The sequence below is a fragment of the Balaenoptera physalus genome (genome assembly GCF_965194825.1).
Source record: "Balaenoptera physalus genome assembly, chromosome: X".
Classification (NCBI taxonomy): Eukaryota; Metazoa; Chordata; class Mammalia; order Artiodactyla; family Balaenopteridae; genus Balaenoptera; species Balaenoptera physalus.
The window spans coordinates 21,282,578-21,289,664 of record NC_138903.1 but is presented as its reverse complement, the minus strand read 5'-3'; positions in this window follow the sequence as shown (position 1 = coordinate 21,289,664).

Here is a 7,087-nt window from a genome sequence, read left to right as displayed (position 1 = left end):
AGCACAAAATACAAAGAGAAAAGAGAGAGCATCTAAAAGGCACAACAACTAGACTGGCAGCAACAGGGGAACAATAACTTCAGATTGCTGAGAGAAAACCATTGTCAATGCAGAATTTGATACCTACTGAAATTATGTATTTAAGAATAAGGGTGAAATAAAGACATTTTCAGAAAACCAAAAACAGAGTTCTCACCAAATGATGCTCATTAAAGAAGTTTTCAAGATTATTCATCAGGATAAAGAAAAATAATCTTAGAAAAAAGTTTGAGATTTATAAAACAACAATAATGTCTAATTTGGAGGTTGAAAACAAGGTGGTGCTAAAATATTGGATAACAATAACTTTTAAGACAAGGGGATGGTGATTAGCATTCTAAGACCCTTGGATAAATTTGGAGAGGGGGTGGAACTATTGATTTAGATTTCAAGTACACATGCTAAACTTTAAGAGTAATCACTAAGAAAAAAATAGAGTTATAACTTCCAAAATAATAGAGGGGAAAATGTGGAATCAAAAGAACAATCTGAAAGAAAACAGGAAATGGGAGAAAAGACAGAAAAAATCAGGACAGACAGCACAAAATAAAATGGTAAAGATAATTCCACACATCAACAATTAATTAAAATCACAATAAAGTGTAAATGGTCTAAACTCACCAGTTAAAAGGAAGATATCCTCAGCCTGGACTAAAACAAAACAAAACAAAACAAAACAATCCAGATATTTGCTGCTATCCTAGAGAAAACCTAAAACACAAAGACATGGTATACCAGAATAATTAATGTTAGCTGCTGTAACAAACCACCCCTAAGATCCCTGGGGCTTAACACAACAACGTTTATTTCTTGCTCACATCACAATTCATCAGGTCAGGGTGCTGCTTTGACTGTTGCGCCTTCAATCAGTGACATAGGAATCTAAGATCTTTCAATCCTAGTTCTACCATTTTGGAGTTTTTTTGCCTTGAGCCATGTGAGCAGCTGAAAGAGTACATCGAAGACCATGTATAACATTTTAGGGGCCAAGCCTAGAAGGGGTATACATCACTTCTGCCCACATTCCTCTGGTGGTCCCAACATAACTGCAAAAAGAGCTGGGAAATGTAGTCTTGTGTTCCCAGGAAGAGGAAATGGAATTAGTGAACATCTAGCCAGTCTCTGGCACATAAAAATGTTGAAAATAAGAAAAGATGCAAAAGGATATGCCAGGCAGACACTAACCAGAAGAATACTAGAGTAGCTCTGTTCATAATGGACAAGTCTTCAGAGAAAAATGTATTATTAGGAATAAAGATAGTAACTATAATACATAATGATAACAGATTCAATTCACCAGGAAGAGATGCAGTTTCTGAAATTATATATGTACCTAATGATATTTTCAAATAACATAAAGCAAAAATTCACATACTTATGAGGAGAAACCAACAAGTCCACCACCATCGTAGGATATAACATATATCTTTCTCAGTAACTGATATCATACAGACCAAATATTAGTAGCATAGTATAGAAAATATAAATAATAAAATTAACAAGCTTGATCTAAAGGACATGTATAGAATGTTGGACCTAACTATAGAGAATGTACATTTTTCTTAAGAGTACAAGAAAGACTTATAAAAACTGACCATATACTTGGCTATAACGCCAGTCTCAACAAGTTTCCCAGGATCAGTATCATACAAATCATGTTCTCTGATTACAGTGCAATTGGGTTAAAAATAAATAACAGAAAGATAACCAAAAGGAAGAAGACTGTGTATGAAGATGTTCACTCTAGTGTTAATTACCTACAATAGTGAAAAATTAGAATCACTGAAATATCCAATGATATGGGTATGGTTAAGTAAATTATGCCTCATCAACCCAATGGCGTATCATGTGGCTATTAAAAATTATTTTATTAAAATAGACTATGTTCAAGATGTAATATTAAGTGAAAATTTAGAATCTATATGTAACTTATGATTACAACCATGTGAAAATGTGTGTATTTAGACACATTAGAACAATATGAGCAAATGAAATCAGTTGTTATATTATAGTAATGAGATTATATGTAATTCTACTTTCTAATTTTTTTTTCCATGTGGCTTGCAGAATCGTAGTTCCCCGAGAAGGGATTGAACCCATGCCCTCGGCAGTGAAAGCACGGAGTCCTAACCACTGGACCACCAGGGAATTCCCAAATTTTTTTTATTTTTTATTTTTTGTGTTAGTTTCAGGTGTACAGCAAAGTGATTCAGTTATCCATTATAGGTTATTACAAGATATTGAATATAGTTTCCTGTGCTATACAGTAGGTCCTTGTTGTTTATTTTATATATAGTAGTGTGTATATGTTAATTCCAAACTCCTAATTTATTTTAAAATAGACTATGTTTAAGATAGATTCTAAATTTTCACTTAATATTATATGTGTTACTTATGATTACAACTACAGTAAGTTCCCTACATACGAACGAGTTCCGTTCCGAGAGCACGTCCATAAGTTCAATTTGTTTATAAGTCCAACAAAGTTAGCCTAGGTGCCTAACTAACACAATCGGCTATACAGTGCTGTACTGTAACAGGTTTATAATACTTTTCACACAAATAATACATAAAAAACAAACACACAGAATAAAGAAAACATTTTTAATCTTACAGCACAGTACCTTGAAAAGTACAGTAGTACAGTACAACAACTGGTATACAGGGGCTGGCATCGAGTGAACAGGCAAGAAGAATTACTGACTGGAGGAGGGAGAGGAGGTGGGAGATGGTAGAACTGAAGGATCGTCAGTAATAGAAGATGAAGGGCAAGCTGCAATTTCACTCATGCCTGACGTTGATGGCACAGGTTCTGGTTCCTTGCTGGACTCAATTCTATCTACCCTCTTGAAAAAACGATCCAGTTATGTCTGGGTAGTAGCTCTTTTTTTCTCATCACAGATGACATGGTAGCACTGGATTGCATTCTGAATGGCTGCTGCAACCTTCATGTACTGTTCTACATTCAGGTCCTGTGCCTCAAAAACTAACAGTGCCTCCTCAGATAAAGAGAATCCCCTTGCCATTTGCTGTGTTGTGAATATCTTCGGTTCTTCAGTTACTTCTTCTTCCTCTTGTCTCTCTTCGTCCTTTCTCTGGGCCTTCAATTCCATCAGGTCTTCATTAGTAAGCTCCTCATGCTGCACAGCCAGGAGTTCAATGAAGTTGTCTTCTTGCAGATCTAGCTCCAGCTTCTTGCTGAGGGTCACTAAGTTGTTGAAGACCTCTTTGGACTCCTCATCCACCTTCTCAAATCCACGAAAATCATGAACAAACTTCGGGCAAAGGTTCCTCCAAACCCCATTCATGGTGACAGCCGTAACCTCACGCCAAGGAAAGTCAATATATTTTATGGCCTTGTAGATGTTATAGTCCTTCCAAAATTGTCTCAAGGTTGTTCTTGATTCGTCACTTGCCTTTACTGCCTGACGAAAAGTGTGATGTAAATAATATTTCTTGACAGTCGCTATAACTCCCTGGTCCATATGTAAAGGATGCACACACGTGACAAGGTACGCCAGACACGTGAACTAACTTATGTGATTGGACATCTGAATGCACATTTGCATCTTTGAAAGTTCATAACTTGGAGGTTCATATGTAGAGGACTTACTGTATGTGAAAATATGTGTGCATTTAGACAGATCAGAAAGATATGAGGGACTTCCCTGGTGGTGCAGTGGTTAAGAATCCACCTGCCAATGCAGGGGACACGGGTTCGAGCCCTGGTCCAGGAAGATCCCACATGCCGTGGAACAACAAAGTCCGTGCACCACAACTACTGAAGCCTGCGTGCCTAGAGCCCGTGCTCCAAAACAAGAGAAGCCACTGCAATGAGAAGCCCACGCACCACAATGAAGAGTAGCCCCTGATCACCGCAACTAGAGAAAGCCCACGCGCAGCTACGAAGACCCAACGCAGCCAAAAAAAAAAAAAAGAAAGAAAGAAAAATATGAGCAAATGAAAACAGTTGTTACATTATAGTGATGGGATTATATGTAATTCTTTTTTTAAAATATTTATTTATTTATTTTTGGCTGCGTTGGGTCTTCCTTGCGCACATGGTTTCTCTAGTTGCAGCGAGCGGGGGCTACTCTTCGTTGCTGTGCACGGGCTTCTCATTGTGTTGGCTTTTCTTGTTGTGGAGCACGGGCTCTAGTCACGTGGGCTTCAGTAGTTGTGGCTCGCGGGCTCTAGAGCGCAGGCTCAGTAGTTGTGGCACATGGGCTTAGTTGCTCCGCGGCATGTGGGATCTTCCTGGACCAGGGCTCGAACCCGTGTCCCCTGCATTGGCAGGCGGATTCTTAACCACTGAGCCACCACGGAAATCCTGTAATTCTACTTTTAAAAGGGTTTTTTGTGATGTGGCTTCATTGTTTAATGTGAGTTAAAAGAATAATAGAAGACACATCTCTGGTAGCTGATGCTAGTTATGCCTTTTTTAAAAAAAATTATTTATTTATTGATTTTTGGCTGCATCGGGTCTTCGGTGCTGTGCGCAGGCTTTCTCTAGTTGCAGTGAGCGGGGGCTACTCTTCATTGCGATGCATGTGCTTCTCATTGCGGTGGCTTCTCTTGTTGCAGAGCACGGGCTCTAGGCACTCGGGCTTCAGTAGTTGTAGCATGCGGGCTCAGTAGTTGTGGCTCATGGGCTCTAGAGCACAGGCTCAGTAGTTGTGGTGCACGGGCTTAGTTGCTCTGCAGCATGTGGGATCTTCCTGGACCAGGGCTCGAACCTGCGTCCCCTGCATTGGCAGGCGGATTCTTAACCACTGTGCCACCAGGGAAGCCCCTAGTTATGCCTTAATATCCATTATCCCTTTCTTTTATAACAACAGAATTTTAGTTGGGTACATAACTGCCCAAAACAAGAGTACATGTCTCAGCCTCCCCTGTAGTCAGGCATTATGATGGGACAAAGTCATAGCTAATAAAATATGAGAAGTGTGTGCCCTTAAACGTAAAGAGTCTGTCCTTCCTTTGACCTTTTCCTTCATCTCGTTATCTGAAATCTTCCTTAGTTTTGTTATTGCACATACTATGGGTGGACTAGATCTGATAATGCATTTGATTAGATGAGGGACTGCTTCCCAACTTAATGAATGAGAATATGTGTGACTCATGAGGACAAATATGTGTTTTCTATTCAACCAGTGTCCAGTACAAGCTCTGAAAACAACAGAATTATCCATCCTATTTTTGGAAATCGAATGAGGATATATTAATATTGAAGAGTACACATTTATGTAAAACATATTCTAGTGGGAATTATATACATTTACTCCAATATTCTTTATCATTTAAGAGAATGTTTTATCAGAGGATGAGATCCATTTATAGGCTGCTTTGCCTGAGTTAAATCGGGAATCAACCTCTACATTTTAAATGTTAAGCAAAATCAAAAAAAGAAAGCCCAGAGATAAATCCACGCACCTATGGTCAACTAATCTATGACAAAGGAGGCAAGGATATACAATGGAGAAAAGACTGTCTCTTCAATAAGTGGTGCTGGGAAAACTGGACAGCTACATGTAAAAGAATGAAATTAGAGCACTCCCTAACACCATACACAAAAATAAACTCAAAATGGGTTAAAGACCTAAATGTAAGGCCAGACACTATAAAACTCTTAGAGGAAAACATAGGAAGAACACTCTTTGACATAAATCACAGCAAGATCTTTTTTGATCCACCTCCTAGAGTAATGGAAATAAAAACAAAAATAAACAAATGGAACCTAATGAAACTTAAAAGCTTTTGCACAGCAAAGGAAACTACAAACAAGACGAAAAGACAGGGCTTCCCTGGTGGCGCAGTGGTTGAGAATCTGCCTGCCAATGCAGGGGACACGGGTTCGAGCCCTGGTCTGGGAAGATCCCACATGCCACGGAGCAACTGGGCCCGTGAGCCACAACTGCTGAGCCAGCACGTCTGGAGCCTGTGCTCCACAACAAGAGAGGCCGCGACAGTGAGAGGCCCGCGCACCGCGATGAAGAGTGGCCCCCACTTGCCACAACTAGAGAAAGCCCTCGCACAGAAACGAAGACCTAACACAGCCATAAAGAAAGAAAGAAAGAAAGAAAGGAAGACCTAACACAGCCATAAATAAATAAATAAATAAATAAATAAATAAAATAAATAAATAATGGAACAACAACAACAAAAAAAGACGAAAAGACAACCCTCAGAATGGGAGAAAATATTTGCAAACGAATCAATGGACAAAGGATTAATTTCCAAAATATATAAACAGCTCATGCAGCTCAATATTAAAAAAACAAACAACCCAATCCAAAAATGGGCAGAAGACCTAAATAGACATTTCTCCAAAGAAGACATACAGATGGCCAACAGGCACATGAAAAGATGCTCAACATCTCTAATCATTAGGGAAATGCACATCAAAACTACAATGAGGTATCACTTTACACCGGTCAGAATGGCCATCATCAAAAATCTACAAACAACGAATGCTGGAGAGGGTGTGGAGAAAAGGGAACACTCTTGCACTGTTGGTGGGGTAAATTGATACAGCCACTATGGAGAACAGTATGGAGGTTCCTTAAAAAACTAAAAATAGAACTGCCATACGACCCAGCAATCCCACTACTGGGCATATACCCTGAGAAAACCATAATTCAAAAAGAGTCATGTACCAAAATGTTCATTGCAGCTCTATTTACAATAGCCAGGACATGGAAGCAACCTAAGTGTCCATCGACAGATGAATGGATAAAGAAGATGTGGCACATGTATACAATGGAATGTTACCCAGCCATAAAAAGAAACGAAATTGAGGTATTTGTAATGAGGTGGATGGAGTTAGAGTCTGTCATACAGAGTGAAGTAAGTCAGAAAGAGAAAAACAAATACAGTATGCTAACACATATATATGGAATCTAAGGAAAAAAAAAAAAAAGGTCATGAAGAACCTAGTGGCAAGACGGGAATAAAGACACAGACCTACTAGAGAATGGACTTGAGGATATGGGGAGGGGGAGGGGTGAGATGTGACAGGGTGAGAGAGTGTCATGGACATATATACACT